The 19,886-nt window shown below is 41.0% G+C and overlaps 1 protein-coding gene across 3 annotated transcripts in view; it reads right to left on the reverse strand.

Annotated features, from left to right (window-relative positions):
* Window positions 1-14,328, reverse strand: part of mier2 (mesoderm induction early response 1, family member 2) — a 71,043-nt gene extending 56,715 nt beyond the window's left edge. For all 3 annotated transcript variants that reach the window (XM_034179786.1, XM_034179789.1, XM_034179787.1), the window contains exon 1: window positions 14,223-14,328. The gene's annotated coding sequence lies outside the window, so the exon portion shown is untranslated. The remainder of the gene's footprint in view (window positions 1-14,222) is intronic.
* Between the last annotated feature and the right edge of the window lie 5,558 nt (window positions 14,329-19,886).

The raw sequence follows: 19,886 nt of genomic DNA on the forward strand, positions 1-19,886 counted from the left end.
TGCTGTGTGACAGTTAGAAGCCGCCCTGTGTGAAGCTAATTTATTTGCAAGAATCCCCCGCAAATTCCCTCTGTTAAATAATGTGAACGTGAGGCATAATTGTAAAGCGCTTTAAGCGTCTGATGCAGATGAAAGCGCTATATAAATGCAGTCATTTACCAGTCCATTTAAAAGACGTGCAGAAGAGGTCACAATTTGCCAAAGAACACATCAAACTGGCCTAAAGAGAAATGGAGGAATATTTTGTGGACTGATGAGAGTAACAATTGTTCTTTTTGGGTCCAAGGGCTGCAGACAGTTTGTAAGAAGACCCCCAAACTCTGAATTCAAGCCACAGTTCACAGTGAAGGCAGTGAAGCATGGTGGTACAAGCATCATGATATGGGCATGTTTCTCCTACTATGGTGTGGGCCTATATATCGCATACCAGGTATCATGGATCAGTTGGATATGTCAAAATACTTGAAGAGGTCTGTTGCTTTATGCTGAAGAGGACATGCCCTTGAAATGGGTGTTCAACAAGAAATGACCCCAAGCCACTAGTAAATGAGCAAAATCTTGGTTCCAAACCAACAAAATTAATGCCTCGCAGAGTGAAAAATCATGAAAAACTGTGGTTATACAACTAAATAATAGTTATGTGATTCACAGGAGTGCTAAAAAAGCAGTTTGAACATAATAGTTTTGAGTTTGTAGCGTCAACAGCAGATGCTACTATTATTATGAACACCCCTTTTTTCTACTTTTTTTTTTATTAATAGCCCAATTTCATAGCCTTAAGAGTGTGCATATCATGAATGCTTGGTCTTGTTGGATTTGTGAGAATCTACTGAATCTACTGGTCCCCTTGTTTCCCATGTAACATTAAGAGATATACTCAAACCTGGATTAATCTTTTTAGTCACATAGCACAACTATTATTCTGAACACTACTGTATGTGATAGATTTATTTAATATACAGTGTAATTTGTCAGCATTAAGCAACAAGAAAAACAGAAGAAATACTAAGGTAATCACTGGCACTAGCCCTAGGCTTCACTAAAAGACCCAGAATTTAGATAAAGTTGAGGCTGCGGCCTGCTCGTTTCTAATAAAATGAAATTAAAAGAGTAAAAAGCATATAAACATGCTATGTCAGCATGCTAGTCATACGAAAGGGAAAATAAGTTGCGTCTTAAGTCTAGACTTGAAAGCCTACAGAATTTGACTGTTTTATTGACACAGGGAGATCATTCCACAGAACAGGGGCACGATAAGAGAAAGCTTTATGACCTGCAGACTTTTTATTCACCCTATGGACACTAAGTAGTCCTGCACCTTGAGAACGCAAAGCCATGCCGGTACGTAGGGTTTAATAAGGTCAGCTAGGCAGGGAGGTGCCAGTCCATGAACAATTTTATAGGCTAGTAGCAGAACCTTAAAATCTGATCTCACTGGGACAAGAAGCCAGTGAAGAGATGCCAAAATGGGTGTAATGTGGTCAAACTTTTTGCTTTGTGTCAAAATTCTGGCAACAGCATTTTTATCCAATTGGAGACCCCTAATGCCTGACTGCGGCAAACCAGAAAATAGAATATTGCAGTAGTCCAATGTAGAAGAGACAAACGCCATGAATCATCATCTCAGCATCAGCCATAGACGGATGGGCCAAATCTTCGCTTATTTTGTAGGTCAGGGGTGGTCAAGTTCGGTCCTCGAGAGCCACGTTCCTGACACTCTTAGTTGTCTCCCTGCTCCAACACACCTGAATCCAATGAAAGACTCGTTAGCACACTTTTAATGTGCCTTTCATTGGATTCAGGTGTGTTGGAGCAGGGACACAACTAGAGTGTCAGGAATGTGGCTCTCGAGGACCGAACTTGGCCACCCCTGCTGTAGGTGGAAGAAAGCACTCCTCATAATATCTCTAATGGGAGATCAAGGACAACGTAGGATCAAAAATTACCCCAAGGTTCCTCACTTTGCCAGTGTGATATATGACACACAAGCCTCGGCCAAGCGTTAACTGGTCAAATTGATGCCGATGTCTCACTGGACCAAGAACCATCATTTCAGTCTTATCAGAGTTTAAAAGTAGGAAGTTGCTAGACATCCAGCTTCTCACTGATACAAGGCATCTTCTAAGGATTTTATGTGGATGAGATTACCAGCATGTATCGGCATGTATAACTGAGTATCATCAGCATAGCAGTGAAAGGCAACCCCAAATTGCCACAATATGTGCCCAAGGGGGCTATATAAAGGGAGAAAAGCAGGGGGCCTAAGACGGACCCCTGTGGAACCCCAAACTCATGTCACTAAGGTTAGACGTAGTGTTATTGTACAAAACACAGTGAGAACGACTGGTCATGTATGACGTCAACCATGCAAGGGCACTCCCAGTAAGCCCAAAATGATTCTCCAGCCTATCGAGTAGAATATGATGGTCTACAGTATCAAATGCAGCACTGAGATCTAACAGCACCAGAACTGTAGTGGTGTCTGAATCCATTGCAAGTAGAAGATCATTTACTAATTTAGTGAGAGCTGTCTCTGTGGAATGATATTTACTAAAAGCACACTGGAGTGGCTCAAAAAGATTATTCTCGGTAAGGTAGCCCACAAGCTGCCATGAAACCACTTTTTCTAAAATTTTAGAGCAAAATGATAGATATGACCATTGGCCTACAGTTTTTCAAGACACTACGGTCAAGATTAGATTTCTTAAGTAATGGTTTAATCACTGCAGATTTGAAACATTTAGGAAACAGATGCAGAAGTTAATGAGAGATTAATCATTTCCAGCACAGTCAGCCCAAGAGTGGGCCACAGATCCTTAAACAGTTTTTGTTGGTATAGTATCCAATAAGCAGGTTGTGCTTTTTGTAGACATTCCGAGTTTTGTCAGCACGCCTTGTGAGATACTATCAAATTCTGTAAATCTAGGTAATGCCTCAGTAATGGCGCCCACCTCAATAGCATGGTGTAATGGCTGGGTTATGGCATGCTGGAATATGCTCAACCTAATGTCTTCTATTTTCTTCTCAAAGTAATCCAAGAAATCTTGTGCTGTAAAAGGAGAGCGAACTACAGGTGGTTGTCCATGTATAAGTGTTGCCACCATGTCGAACAAGAACTTGGTTTATGCTTGTTTTTGTTGATCAAATGAGAGTAACAGATCCGCTTTGTAGCCAGTAGTGCATTCTTATAGTCTAAGATAGCATCACGCCACGCAAGGTGGAATATTTCTGCCGTTGAACTACGCCATTTCCGTTCTAGACCTCTAGCCTTATGCTTGAGGTCACGCAAGTAGTCACTGAGCCAAGGTGACTGTGTTTTTGGGGGGGGCGTGGTTTTAACAAAGGTGGCACAATCATGTCGAGTGTAGTTTTGAGCACTGAGTTTAAACTATCCACAAGATGTTTTCCAAACGTGAAGCTAAGATATCAGGCAGTCTAGGTTCGAGTTCAGTCATAGTTGAGGAGTTGATGCATCGCCGTAGTGATAAATAAGGTTGTTGTTCCACTAAACACAGCAGAGAAACTGTAAACCTAATAAGTGAGTGATGAGAGACCACCGAAGCAAGAGGTATGATGTCAGTATTTGTATCAGCAATATCATGTGTGAGAACCAAATCCAGGGTATTTCCACTAATGTGCGTCGAGTCCAGAATGCATTGCTGAATCCTAATGCATCCACAATTTTCATAAATGATTTGCAGGGGGGATCAGAAGGCTTATTATATGAATGTTAAAGTCACTAATAATCAGAATGTTATCTGCACTCATTGACAAGTTAGAGATGAATGCACCAAATTCATCTAAGAATTCAGAGTATGGGCCAGGGGTCATACATGCAGTGACAAAGTAATACAGCTGATTTTTATTTTTCTGACCTTGGCAATACATAGCATCGTGGGCAGAGTAGAGAATCAGATGCTCAAATGTGTTATATTTGTGACCCCAACAGCTAATAAGCTAAACCTAGATTTCTAATATGTGACTAAATGTATATGTTGGTGGGGCAGGCCTCATTTAAGGGGACGACAGCTGTAGGTTTAAGCCAGGTTTCACCATAACCCAATCATATCTAAGTGATGATCCATAATTAGATCATTACTCAACAATGATTTGAGGATATGATCTTATGCTAAAGAGACCCAGACTAAGAACCTCTGTGGGGTTGACAGTTGGACTGTTTGGGTTTAGGGGTGGTTACAGAGTAGCATATATAAGATACCTGGAAGTAGGTTTAGGTTTAAGACATTCCACACGAGTGGTAGGTAGCAGACACGAAACCCTTGATATTGCGGGGCCATCCTCAGTTTCAACATCATCCAATGTAGTAATGGGTATTAAGTTTGCAAAGCATATCCCTCTATGATTTTTATGGACACGTCCTACAGAAGCAGGCCACAGTCTGAACTTGTTAAAAATAAAAAAAATTTGAATACAAGTAAATTTCACTGTGAATAAAAAGTTGATATACATTCCTTAAAACACCAAATAAACATTGTTGTTGTTGTCCATTGACAAACTAAAGCATCATCAAATAAAATATTCATCCTTAATTGCGATGTGTTTGACATATTTTAGACATGAATGGGTATTTTTTTTAACTAATCTTTAGAGATTTTAGTGATTCATTACGTAAATCTCACTCAGCAGTCAGACTTTTTCCATTACTCTGGAATGACTGTGGTCAAAATATTAAAAATTCTATGAGTAACAAAGAGAGCCTGTAACTTATTTCATACATCTGGTTACTGAAGACAATATTTCTCTTTACATAAAATCTTCCGATCCCAAGAAAGCGTTAGAGAAATCAAACAAGATCATTAGCAGTAGTTGTGCAGTCATTTGACTCTATCAATCTACAACAAGCTGATGTAAACTGTGCCTAACAGTTCCTCACACTGCAAAAACAACCAACCAAACAAACAAACAAAACCCCCCATATACATAGTTCCTCGCACATGAATTTTGTAAACTCTGCAACTACCAACAAGGAAAACATCTGCATTGATACTGAAAACCGCATAGGCCTTTTCCACACAGAAAATGATCACTCATCAATAAGGGCCTTGACAAAGAATCAGACAAATAAGCAGAATCAAGAGATAAAATTTCTAAATTTCCTAATCCTATCACCCACAAAGCTCAACTGGTTCTACACTACCTTTGGAAAACAGCCATTTTGTGTTTTGAGACCAATCAATGCAATGTGGAAACTTTTGTGTACAGCAATGATGGAATAAATAAATGCATTCCATCAGCTGGAGGTCTTACAATAGCACCACCAGATTTGTGCTTTTCTGGAGAAAGTTCTACCAGAACATGTTAATGTTGACCACTTATAGCTACATAGAATTATTTTTTTCTTGACTGTTGTTAGAGGTCTGGACACAGATACATTATGTATAGGCCACTCTCCCAGGTTACTGGTTGGGAAAGATCAATGGATCCAATAAAGGTCCAGCCATCCAGCACATAACAGCTATTCTTTTGGCACTGCTGGTCACACATGTGCAGTAAGGCTGATGTGAGTCCAACCCTCCACCACAAACTAGTTCCAGTGTTTGTTTTTAACTGGATGCATTATACAGGACACAGGGCTCTCCAGCACTGACAGACCACTGATAGAGCTGACAGTGTGTTGGTATTGTTGCTCATACAATCAGGCTTAAGGCCAGTGTTTGCATCTGCAGCGCTGCACATCTGCGTCACTTCTGGCTGATGCAAAAAAGAGAACTATGGGTAATCCAATGACTCAGAGGCTTTTTGACATGCTCTGAAGCACCATCCCGACACTCATAAACAATGCTTTGTTTCTGCTGCCAGAACCACGGCAAAACAATGGAAATGAAGTGTTTGATGTTTATGTCAATAAACAAATGCAGATTGATTCAACACACAATAAACCCAAGCATAGCTTTCTCAAACAGTAACTGAAAGGAGCGATAAGGTGCTATAACAGCTGTTGCATTGTGATGGATTGAGGAAACATGAGTAACAGAAGCGGATGTTGATATCTGTTTGTGTCTCTTTTTGTCCTGTACAAATCCTTTTCTCATTCATTAAATGCATTCCTTGGCAGCTGATGTCACCTCCAGCGAGTCCGGTGAAATTTTGTGCACGCTCAGAACTTTGAGCAGACATCAGATGGAAAGCTTTCCTGGTGGTTGCACATTTGTTTACCATTTTGTCCTGTACTTGTTCTTAGCTTGCCAGTGAGTGTCCAGTAGGCGTTAGTCGTGTCCATGCATTATCCTTTCATTTATCTGTTCACGCCCAAAAGTACTGCACACCTGCAATAATCACTATGCACTAATTCCATAACAGTGACAAATCCACTGATGCCATGCTTTGTCCCACTTGAAGCCACTCTATATAAAATAATCATTTTGTAGCCAATGACGTATTTGCTCTCAAACTTGGCTGATAAAACCATCTCTTATCGCTCCCAGAATCACATTATTTAGAGTATATATATATATATCTATATATATATCTTCGAATGGATTGGTTAAAACAGTTGCATTTTTCATTCCTTCTCATGAGTTAGATCATGGATCTGTAAAATCATGTTTATTATACATGTAACAACTCCTCATAATTGTTTAGATGCGCTGTCCGCAATGACACGCATGCAGTGTTTTCAAATACATTGCACAATGTTCACGACTAGTTCACGTAATTAATGCATGCCAGAAGTTTGGACATTTCCAAATCTTCTTTGCGCAGTGGTATGCAGCCACGCACAGTTTACAACAAATTTACTCATTGGCACACAAGATTGCGTGCCAATGCCGAGATGAAATTCGTACAAGTGTCAAGGTGCCTTAATTACCTACACTTATGCTAAAAATCTAAAGTTGCAGCTTCTTCTGGCTTTTTTTTTTTTTTACATGTGGTGCTTTCTGGTATAGTATGTTGCCCCCAGTGGCAAGCAAACACCATTTGCCTGCATATGTTAGACGTGAAGTCCACTGCTGGTCCACTCGTGCTGGAGTATAGAACTATGGAGGGCCCTCTGAACTGTGTCAAGGGGGACTATATGAAATGTGATCATATTCATGTGAAAGAAAAAGCAAATGTATGTAAAATTGTTAAAAAGTAATCATGTGTGAAGCACAGGCGTTCATGGCCACATGCATACACTGTTTCTGTGTTTAAACATGCAAAACCTGTGCGAATAAAATATTCCCTTGAAAACGTCACAGATTTTCACTTCTGTAGCAAAATTAAACCTGTCAGAGCTGTGAATGAAGTAACAACAGGAGACCCAGTACGGAAGTGTATTGCATTTACTGGATAAAAAAAAAAATTTGACCGCTGATCTTGTAATTATGAGAAAAGATCTCATAATTATGAGATCAGGATCTTGTAATTACGAGATTAGGATAAAATTCAACCTCAAAAATTCAACCTAAATAAAATAGAAAAGCAGGAGAAGCAATCGATCCCTGTCTCAATCATCCAGCATTAGCCAATCATGTCTTGCTCCATTGGTCATGTTACACCGAAATCAACCGAAAGAAAAAAGAGACGTGATACATTCAGCCAATCATGTTTTGCTTCATTGTTCATGAGACATTGAGACCAAATCAAAAGAAGAAGACAAAGACGTGATAAATTGCTATACGGTTGGATGATTAGACAGGGATCGATTGCTTCTCCCTGCTTTTATGTTTTTTTAAGGAGGACATTTTTTAGGTTGAATTTTTTGAGGTTTAATTTTTTTGTGTGTGTGTGTGTGGGGGGGGGGGTTTGAGGCTCAATAGACGGTTTTCAATCACGTGACCGATTTGCTGCAGGACAGGTACTGTCGCCATTCTGGATTACAAGGAGGCTGAAAAATGAAGAGAATGTCCGGTTATTACGAGGCTTTAAATCCTCGAGATAAAGCTAATTATCGTGATAGATGTGTAGCAGTCGGTTCAGTGGATCCGTATCTTATACCAGATAGTGAGTTTAGTGTTAATGTAACGAACTGGCCGACCTTGTCACACTGCGATATTGTGAACTACGAAGCTGCCGACCAGGTCAGCCTCGCCGGCCTCGTGCAGAGCATCACAGCGGAGCTCTGAAAGAGGAGGTTGTCTTGAAGTCCTGAGCGATTTCTCTCACCAGGCGCTGGAAGGGCAGCTTGCGGATAGGCAGCTCGGTGCTCGAGGACCACAATGTAAATAAGCATCCGTATTGGAAGCGTTCTTGTGTTATCCTCTGCAGTATTTTTATGTATTGTTATATATTTTATTGCGAATAAAATAAAATTCTGGGAGCAGTGGATTTCTGTTAGCGGCGGATCTCTCACAGCGACACGGTGCCGTGAGGCTTCTTCACACCTACGTTGAAAACTTCTGCAATTGTTCGCCAAATGCACGAAGTGTATCACAGCAGCCACTGCGTCGTAATCCAGAATGGCCGCGGGCCACAAAATGACGTGACCGATACGTCACATGAAAACCCTCTATAGTTTGATGCTAAACAAATTCAACCTTAGAAATTCAACTTCAGGCTCTGATTTTGATGCGAAAAAATTCAACCTTAAAAATTCTAATTCAAACTCTGATGGCACAGATTTACTTCCATACTCGACTGCCCAAAGAAAAGCCTAAATCAGCTAAGACGCCTGCACACAACACACTCAGCAAACTTTATTGATCCAAGTAAGACGTGCACTTGTGACTGTTTTTACTTTATGCATAAATTTTAAGTAAATAAATAAGAATGCTTGCATTAACATTGTGTCCACTAATGTCATTAATAAGCAACAAAAGAAGGTTTTTACAATATCATCTAATTGCTGAAGTCACAAAAATACTGAGATATTACTTTTGTCCATATTGCACACCCCTAGTGTAAAATACACAGAGCAGAATGCTGCATTCCTTATGTAAATTAAATTATTATTATTTATCATCATCATTATCTTCTCATCAGACATATTTAACTTTGTGAAAAAGAATTTGAAGTTATAAATTCAGGTCTGCTTAGTTTGAATGCTATACTCATACGTATCTTCAACCGCTTGTTGTCTGAATGCTTTCTTATTTAAATACAGTTTTATAATGTTGACAAAAGCTATTTTTCCATTCACTAGCACTGTTCATATCGCAATTTAATATAAGAAGTGTATTTTAAAATAATATTTAAATACAGGTAAAGGTTTTCATTGTTTTTTAAGTTCTTTTAAAAAAAAATGGGAAGTAAAGTACATTTGTCCTCTGCTCTTTTTATATATATTTTTATGATTTAAAATAAATCTGATCAGATCTGTGTGTTCTTGCTCAGTACAAATCAAGGTTTTAAGGTCACAGTACACACAGTACAAATTATGGTCCAGTCCTCTCAGTTTTCCCCATACACATATAGAACAAAAGACTTGCATGAAATAAAATGACTAAATAATATCACTTGAAATCTTCAACAATATCCAGAGCAGTGGTGATTCGATCCACCGACATCAATATCCTTTTTGCTTAACAAGTCACTTATGGTCCTTCAGAGCGGGCCGTTGTTTTTGAGGGTGTTTGTCTGGAAAATGATCATTTTTTACGTTGATTACAGACCCTGCAGCAGGTCGTAATCAACCGCTTCTGTAACGGCACCACTTTGGAAGCTTGAAATACCAAAAACAATGCTCCGATCCGCTGCTTCGTGGTTCATTGCTTCACTGTTTTTCAGAAGTGACAAGTTCACTTCTTAACCCCTCTCAAAGCCATTTACAAATGTCAATCGTGAGTCACTTTTTGTGCTGATTAAAGTCACTAACTGGGACTCTTGTCTTGTTGCAGGTAAGAAACGAGAATTGGTCCTCCGTGCCGTTCGCACAGCTCCAAACACTGCGCCGCTCTCTGCCGACTCAAGTTAGAGTCCGGATGGAATTAATAACTTCAAAGCGAATCACTGTTTAAATCAACTGATACCTCTTTTCAAACATTGTAACACAGACAACACACTAAACGTTTTTTTTTCTTCCCTCTCAAAATGAGACATCCTGCATTCTTTATGAACTTACATTGATGGTGACTTGTAGCACAGCCAGCTGTAAGAACTCAGCTCAGAGGTATAGAGTGACATTCATGCCATTAATGTCTGAAAGGAAATGAGGAAAAAACTACAGATTTTGTTCATTTCTATTTATGTTCAAAGATCAAGGATCCAGTGACCAATTTTATACTTATTTAAGAATCAATAAAATGTTATTGACATAGAAAATCTGTAAAGCCTATTTTTAGTACACAGAAATTCACAGGCGTTATTGATAAGGGAATCGATAAGTGGAATTGATAATGGATAGATGTCGATAAATCTTAGCAATACCCATCCCTTATTATTTATGTTAAAATGTGTTAGTTATGCATTTGTTCTCTGAGTGGGGGCTCACTCTCCCACACTTTGAAAACCTCTGACCTAGAGTGTCCAGATCTTGAAGTTCTTACATCAAGTTCTGCATTATAATTAAGATAAATATCTGACATGACAATCTCATTTCATAGTCAATGTAATTTTTTAAAAACGTACACAACCTGTGGTATGGTACATGCAAAATATTGCAGTTTATCGGCTTCACAGTTCTTTGTTGTACCCAAATTACTACTGAGACAAGGAAGCAAACTGTGACCTGTGAAGATGGACATTGGAAAATCGAATAAAGCACAAACAAGTCATCTTTTTATCTGCCTCTGGTCATGTAGTTACTAAAATGGCTCCTGGGAAGGACTTCAGACCAAGGCTGTCTAACGCAATCTAACATTTAGTCTATTAAACTTACTTCCTCAACTACGGTTAGTCACCCCCACAGGCATAGCAGCCTCACAAGCGCCGTTGCCAAGAAACGCCTCCAATGTGTGAGAGTTTTTGTTAACTTCCAGGTTGGCCGTTGTCAAGACCTATCCAGCCTTTGTTTCGTTAACTGGCTTTATTAACATTTTCTGACAACATATGAACTGCAGAACCATGTGCTTAGCTCTTAGCCTAGCAGTTCTTCTTCTACACTTTTGTCAAGCCTTTTTGTGCACACAACGCTGCTCAACGTGACAGAAATACCCAGTGGCTAATGTAACTGTCACAAACAGATCATGACAATCATCTGCTACAACCAGGAAGTTCTCCTATTGGAGGAATACGAGCGACGTAGGGGTGCTCGAGTGTTCCATCAAGTGGTGGTACATGATCACCGCATTTTTTCAGGTAAGAGACTGAAGTTTTCGACTAAAATAAGGACTAGCCTTCTCTGTACCAAGGCTAAAAGTTTAGTCAGGTAACGTGAAACTTTAGCCAACTAAGTGCTTTGTACAACAACTAACGTCAAACAATTAGTCAACTACGTGAGTTTATTCAGCCTAAACAAGATTAGATTGCTCATGAAACTAGGCCCAAGTTGGACTTCTTAAGTTAGGTACACGCACATGATCTAAATATGGCGTTTGCTGCTGTGGATGTATCAGCTGTAACTGTCTTGAAAGACTTCCAGGCAGTAAATTGGGAATCCCCTTATTTGATGACCTAGTTGTAATCCTCCCCTGCAATCTAGTTTTTGAATGGCATCCTGTGATGAGTAGAAGTTAGGAAATTCTATGATGAAATATCGCATTGAAACGTTGAAGAAATTTGCTTTGAAGCTGAGTAAGAATCGGTTTTCAAATCATATAGAACATTTAATTAATGTAATTATCTACCTTTCTGCAAAGTTGGTGGCAGTTGAAGCCTTTGCATGCATATTTTTATGATCCTCCAAAACCGATGTTGAGTCGGCAAGAAGGCGGACCATGGCGTAACTGTGTGTATTTTAGCTTGGAAACTACTGTTAGAAAACAGTGTTTAACAAGCAGTTTGTTGCAAATCACATGTTTAAATGAGAATAAGTAGGTTTGATGGAGTACCATCACTTTGAGATGTAAATTATGAGAAACCGGTCACAGCTTTCTGTTATTTTTCCTTTAAGAAAAAAGATGTAAATACCAAGATCTTCAGAACTTCAAATGCTCAAAACTTTCTTTATATTTGACACAGAACAAATATTTAAACTGGAGTGGCTACACGCCCAACCGTTGGTTCAATAAAGTAAATATGTGAGCATATACGCCCACCACAACCGACAATGAGCGCGCTTGTAAGCTCACTTCTGGTTTCAACGCGGGAGGGAAAAAAGGCGGATATTTTTTCTTTGGCTGCAGGAGGGTTCGCACCCCACAGAGGGGCGGTGATCTAAAGTGGTTCTGTTTGGCTCATCACACCCAGAGAACAGTGTCAACAAACACCGTCTTACAGCCAACAAGCAGCATTTTGTCAAAAACTGTTGCGTCGTCGTTAACAGGCTTCCATTCAAAATGCTTATGGAGTTTGTCTCTTTTGATCCATTGCGGTGTTTTTGCAGTAATTAAAAACGACGCCATTAAATGTGTCAAACATACGCCACAATAGAGCCTTAAAAATTGGTGTAAAAAAAAAAAACGTAGTTAGATGCACAAAACGTGTCAATACACAATCACGGTTGGGCGAATAAGATAAGACATTATATTTATCTGCCTAACGGTTGTGCATGTAACATTCAATGTATGACTTATCTGCCCAATGGTTGGGCGAATAAGGTAAGACATTATATTTATCTGCCCTACGGTTGGGCATGTAACGTTCAATGTATGACTTATCTGCCCAACGGTTGGGGGAATAAGGTAAGACATTATATTTTTCTGCCCAACGGTTGGGCGTGTAACGTTCAATGTATGAGTTATCTGCCCAACGGTTGGGCAAATAAGGTAAGACATATTTATCTGCCCAACGGTTGGGCGAACAAGGTAAGACATTATATTTATCTGCCCAACAGTTGGGCATGTAACGTTCAATGTATGACTTATTTGCCAACGGTTGGGCGAATAAGGTAAGACATTATATTATCTGCCTAACGGTTGGGTGTGTAACGTTCAATGTATGACTTATCTGCCCAACGGTTGGGCGAATAAGGTAAGACACTATATTTATCTGCCCAACGGTTGGGCGTGTAACGTTCAATGTATGACTTATCTGCCCAACGGTTGGGCAAATAAGGTAAGACATTATATTTATCTGCCCAACGGTTGGGCGTGTAACGTTCAATGTATGACTTATCTGCCCAACGGTTGGGCAAATAAGGTAAGACATTATATTTATCTGCCTAATGGTTGGGTGTGTAATGTTCAATGTATGACTTATCTGCCCAACGGTTGGGCGAATAAGGTAAGACACTATATTTATCTGCCCAACGGTTGGGCGTGTAATGTTCAATGTATGACTTATCTGCCCAACGGTTGGGCGAATAAGGTAAGACATTATATTTATCTGCCCAACGGTTGGGTGTATAGCCTTTGCTTATTTAAACACCATTTTGAAGGTCTCTTTAAGCACTTTCCTGCCACACCATTTCTGCTACAATTCCTTTGACTTTAATTTTTTGTCACCGCTGTTTGTTTCTCCAGGTTACCCTGGAGTTGCGTCAGGAAGGGCATCCGGCGTAAAACTTGTGCCAAATACCAATGCAGATCTGGCTGTATACCCCAAACAAAACAGGAGCAGCCGAATGGACAGCAACCACCACCTACTGAAGATTTGTCAAGGGTTAGAAAAAGGTTTGGGGAAGTACAAGAGAAGTTCTATCTGGAAAAAAGAAAAAAAAAAATTCCAATCCATGAGTTGTACGATTCCTGGAAGCAAAAGGTGACAAAAGTCCAGTGTGTGTCTGTCTGTCTGTCCCGGGGCGCTTCCTGGAACTTGTGATGCTGAACGTCCTTTCTCTTTCTCTATCTCTCCTCTCTCTCTCTTTTCTCTCTGGCTGCCACGAGAAGGAAATAACTACTTCTTGATATTTCCCCAAAAGCCGCTCGCAGTTTACCGGCGGCGGAGTCATACTACTTTTTTTTTATTATTATTCCAGAGAGTAACCTGGAATAGTTGGCGACACACCCCGCCGGGCTGAGCTTTGTGTTTTATACAGCTTTTCTATCCATACACACACACGGAGGGACGGAGAATGTCTCTTAAAGCCGAGAAGGCGGCGAGAGGCGATACGCCGGAGATCCTCTCCCCGTTTCTTCCTCCTCTCGCCACTTTAAATGCCTCCTAACTCCCTTACCGCGGCCTTCAGCGGCCGGCCGAAGCGTCGACAGCCGTGTGTACCGAAGCCGCTGACATGAAGCGTTCAAATCGATGCGGTTTGTCTCATAATTCGCGTTATTACACTCCTCGTTTCTCTCACTTACCTCCGCCATTCTGTTTCTGCGCAGGCTGACTGACGGTGCCCGGATGTTGTCGCTCTGCTCAGCTCCGTGTCAGCAGCAGCGACCAAAACTTCTACACACTATTTCAAAAATAACTTTTTTTTTTTTATTTTTATTATTATTTTTTTTAATCTTCACTTTCAAGTGCTGAGTTTTCACAAGAAAAACTTTGTTTAAAAATAAATGCTCCTCCTACTTTTGGTATCAGTTCTGTTTTTTTGTTTGTTGTTTTGTTTTTTTATTTAACTTTGAAACGCAACAAAATAAGCAGAAAAAGTCCATTAAAAATTACGTTTAATATGTATGAAGACGTATTCTTTTATCGCTGCCACTCTGTCAGAGAAATATTTAGGTTATAATAATATCAAATTTTCATGTAGTGTCTTTTGAAAATAGAGTGACAAGTCCATTTGTGTGTGTGTGTGTATGTTGTGTGTAAAAAAGAGTGGACAGACAGAACAGACAAAATGAACTGCTGACTGGCGGTCAGAAGTCTTGAAAACCGTTATTAAAGCATTAATATGGATTTTTTTTAAAAAAAATCCTTAAAATAGTGGCTTCAAATGCATTTTAATGGTACACCAACTTCATGTATTAAAAGTACACAGCCTTTGGGTTTTTTTTATTTAAGTCATAAAATAATTTTCTCCAGCACCATATAAACTTATTTATTAGACCTTAACTGGGGGATTTATAATATTGACATTGCCAATATGATAAAAATTGGTGTTGTCTGGAAAAAAAAAAGATAAAATAAGATCAACTTTATTTATAATAAAGGAAATTTATTTAGTCAGAGTACAGAAACTTTAAACAGTAAACAATGTTTTGCTTATTTTTTTGCAATAAGTACAACAAATTTACTCTGAATAACTTAATAACCCTGAATAGCTCTGTTCAATATGTATTCGTCCTGCAGAAGGATGAGGAATTGTACAGTCTGATTGCCACAGGTAGGAAAGACCTTCTGTGGCATTCTGTGGTGCACCTCAGTGGTCTCAATCTATGGCTGAAGGCGCTCTGACAGGATGTCAGTGGGGCATGCAGGGGTGTGGGAGGTGTTGTACAGGATGCTGAGCAGTTTCCTCAGCATCTTCCTCTCTGACACCTCCACCACTGACAAAAGGTCAACCTCCAGGACAGAGCCAGCTCTCCTGATGAGCTTGTTGTGTCTGTTCATGTCAGCTGCCCTCAGCCTATAATTCCACTGAAGGGGAAAATTTCAAAAGAACAGATGGTCTTGAACTACTTACGTAGCGACCCATACAGTTTATGATAGCGATGTCAGAGATCACATAGGGGCTTCCCATGACTTGCGCAAGGGATGCCGGGAAGCACATGGCAACAGCCGATCAGAGTAGATATGCACGGTGACGATGGTTTGCTGCTCGTTTCAACAAATAATCCATTATGGCAGAAAGCACTCTGAAACATCTTATTTCGGTATAAATCTAACATGTTTCTCATATATTTTGTAAAAGTTAATGTGAAATAAACACTTCTAAATCTTAAAATGCTGTTTCTGTAACCAGATAACACCTCTGAATTGATGTACTATACATGGATGTTGCATGCATGCACCATTTATGTGCATCACGTGAAGTCAAAGGTAACGTCCAGTAATTTCAAAACCTCATGCATGCGCACACTATAGAGTCAGAGGCTTACTAGCCAGGGGTGGGCCTGGATGGGCCTGGGCCCGCCCACTTGTCAGCCAGGCCCGCCCCATCCAATGAGAAGGCTGAGTCGACACTCGACAGTCACCTGTTGTTGCCTCATTGTATTCCTATGATATGGTATTGCATTAGCACTGAGTGACAATTAATACATTTTGTCAAAAAAATCTGGTTCATCTTCTGTGATTTTTATTAATTCATTTTCAGAGTACAGTGGTCCCTCGCTATAATGCGGTTCACCTTTCGCGGCCTCGCAGTTTCGCGGATTTTTTTTTTAGAGCAATTTTGCATGCATTTTTTTTTAACGGCGCATTGTGTTCTGCGTCCTTATCAGGCTGGCCGTTCGCAGCACCAGTCGGCATCACCACAATTGCTCTCACTGCGTCCGATGCACTTTCTGCGGGCTCGGTAAATGCAGCCGCGGGCCACTCACACCGCCCTCCTGTCTGCTGTGTGGAATTGCGCCAAATCTGGCAACAGGTCCAGAGACTACACTCACTGTTTTGATGCGGATGTTGACCACAGCCGCAGAGCTCCATGGCCACCGAGAGAGGACTTGGATTCTTTGCGGGTCCCGCATCCGTACCTCCGGAGGCAGTGAGCAAAGGGAGAGCACGCGCATTGTTATCCATGAAGAGTACTTACGACGCGACTCTGACGTGTAGCGTCTGTATGCTCACTTTGCCAGTGCTGTAGGCTAAGTGATAATGTTGCTTGCGATGTCCAAACGAGGCATACTTTTTCAAACGGTGTATTATAATACCTACACTCTACCTAAGGTTGGGCCCCTCTGATTTTTTCTGGGCCCACCCGTTTTATGATTTCTGCCTACGCCCCTGGTCAGAGGACAGACTCATGCCTGGCTGTGTGTCATAAAGAATTATGTGCACTCCCTATACCAATTATGCCCAACTTTATGGCACACACGCACTTCCTCCTGAAAACAGTGTTAAAAAGAAAAGAAACTATTCCTTATGGAACTCCCTCCAGATAAATATGTTCTCTTCATTAAAATGAGTTGTAATTTTACAACATGTTTCAAAAATAAACCGACATTATAATGCTTGGGTTTCAGTAGAAACTAAATTTTGTCAATTTTGTGAAATTTGGAGGGCCACACAGCTTTAATAGAAATTATGGCGTTTCTGTCATTGCCACAGACCCCCGACACCCCCCATGTCTGATATTTCACTATGTAATACTAATGTCCTGTGAAAGAACACTTCTTGAGAGAGCTGCAAATTGTGCAAAATGATTTTGGGGTATGCAGCAACCAGAAAATAGATTTTAATCGACAGATTAAAATCTATTTTAAATCTAGATTTTAAATCGTTCAGCCAGGAGCTAGCTATAAGAAGCTATGCCAATAGTCTCATTGTGGACACCATTGCAGAGCCAGCAAAGAAACTGAAGAAAGCTCTGTTGGAGGAAATAAAATAGAAAAAAAATGAGAGTGACCAAGCAAGAAACCAGACAAGAGCGAATAAATGGTAAATGGACTGCATTTATGCAGCGCTTTTCCATCTGCATCAGACGCTCAAAGCGCTTTACAAATAATGCCTCACATTCACCCCGATGTGTGGGTGCTGCCATACAAGGCACTCACTACACACCGGGAGCAACAGCCCAAGGGCCCTTAAGCGATTTTCCAGTCAGGCTGGGATTTGAACCAAGGATCCTCTGGTCTCAAGCCCAAAGCTTTAACCACTAGACCATCACCTCTCCTATCCTAATAAAGAATGAATTGATGAGATCAGGGTGAAGTTTGATGCACCAAATCAATCCCAAAGCAACTTCTTCTTTTTTTTTTGTCTATGTAAGATAACAAAGATGTCTCTGCAGAATCTGAGTTTTTCCTGTTGCATACTGATGTTTTTTTCAGGGACGCGCTCTGTCTGCTGCACTGATCAACGCTTGCTTGGACTCAGTGTTGTGAAAACCAGTGTCACAAGTGGCTACAGCCTAGGATGTAGCCACACATCTGGTCAAGTCAACCCTAAGCCACATAAGCACTGCAAGTGACCTCAACAAACCAATGGGACAAGCCAATGCCCCTTTCATGGTGTAAGAAAGGGGGCAATCTCAGTTTCCCCTTTCTGTTGCAAACAGAGAGCTAAGAATGGGAGTTCAAACAGGTTGAGTATGAGCCACATAGGTGTGCAGCACCCCAACGGCACTAAGAAGGGGAGAGGGTTAAAACTGCACCACCTTCATTACTTGAGCAACAAAGTGGGAAAAATAAAGCATCTTTGGCAAGAAGGCAGGATTAGGCCAAAGAAATACCCCACGGCTGCCATCTCTTCACTGCATGCTAGTAATTTTACTACTTAATATATTTGATATGGTTGCAGACTCAGCTGTCAGCAATTCCTGTGATTGCTGCCGTCATTATAAAAAGTGGTCTGATTGGGCAGGATGACCAAAAAAAACCCCCAAAAAAAACCAAACAAACAAACAAAAGGTATAAAAAAGATCTAGAAAGCCCAACTGGACAGAAGAGCAGCTTGCCTGCTTTTGGCACAGTTCGTGGAGGAGAATAAGAGTTTTAAGAGGGAAATTGGGTCCAGGGATCATGGTACAAGGGGAGGGGCAGACTTAGGAATGAATTACCCAACAAATCAACGCATCTTTCTTTCTTCTTGTGTGCACAAGTGACGGGTGTGGGAAGCACTGGTATGTGCCACAGTCCAAAGCAAAAGCAGAGATTGCAGAACACAAGTGAAGTACTACCATTAAGGCTCTGGCTGCTGGCATCGCTTACTTTGATATTAATAACTGTATGAATGAATTTACATGCAATTTACATTTTTTCCATAGCCAGGTATCACAGTGTTGTGATGACCTTCATGTAAGGCGTTAGAGGGAAAGTAAGCTCATTCCTGATGAGGTCAGTCACAAACATTAGTATCCCTGCACGATCAAGCATGTTACTGAATCACTGCAATAGAACATACGGTGAATGTCTCTCCTTCCTCTCTGTCTTTCCACCATCTTGTCTGTTTAACACACTCTTAGGCTTCTTAAAAGTCCTCCTCCCTCCTCTTAACAGTTTTGCACCTTGGAGCTCTCTTAAGGCCTAAGATGCTTTGTGAATAACTTTTATCTTACCAAGGGAAAATTCTAAGGCCCCCTTCAGACATAACACGATTGAAGCCGAGTGGCGCACGAAGGAGGAATTGCATGTCACTTGTGAAAAATTGGAGTCGCCTCAAATGCCTCATACAGCTGTCGCCACAACCATTCGTGCACACCAGCAGCTGAAAGACAGCGAGTGCCCTGCGAGTGCCCATTCGACCCCTTCTCGGCAGGTGTCGGCAAAATTCCAGGTACCACACACGAACATCCAACACCGCTCGCTGGGCACTTAGAAAAGGCGGGGCTATTCATGCTCTGAGCACGAGAGTAAAGAGCAGATGACCACATTCAAGCTGTCTGTGAAAATTGTCTAAGTGCAACACGAGTGTGTGTTATCAAGCAACACACATGGGTGTGACTGTGCCGACCCCCCCCCCCCCCCCCCACACACACACATACACAAATGGCTTGTGGAATGTGTCATCATCGTCATTCCCACCCCCAAAACAAATGGCTCGTGGAGTGTGTCATTGTCGACGTCTCCCCCAACACCACACACACACACACACACCACACACACACACCACACACACACACACACACACACACACACACACACACACACACACACACACACACACACACACACACACACACACACACTCCATGAATCCAACATTGTCAGCTTTGGCTGAGGGCCCCAGAGTTCGGGCCTTGTTCAGCACAGTGTGCTGCTGGAACAGCTGACTGCTGTGTACTGCAACTCAGCCGGAGAACACACAATGCACATGTGTGAGCAGGTGCTCATGCCCTCATGACATGCTGATAATTATGCACAGACACCATCACATGAGGACTGACCAGTCTCTGATCGTGTGGCACGGTGTGAAATTAA

The sequence above is a fragment of the Thalassophryne amazonica genome, chromosome 10 (assembly GCF_902500255.1).
Source record: "Thalassophryne amazonica chromosome 10, fThaAma1.1, whole genome shotgun sequence".
In the NCBI taxonomy this organism is placed as follows: Eukaryota; Metazoa; Chordata; class Actinopteri; order Batrachoidiformes; family Batrachoididae; genus Thalassophryne; species Thalassophryne amazonica.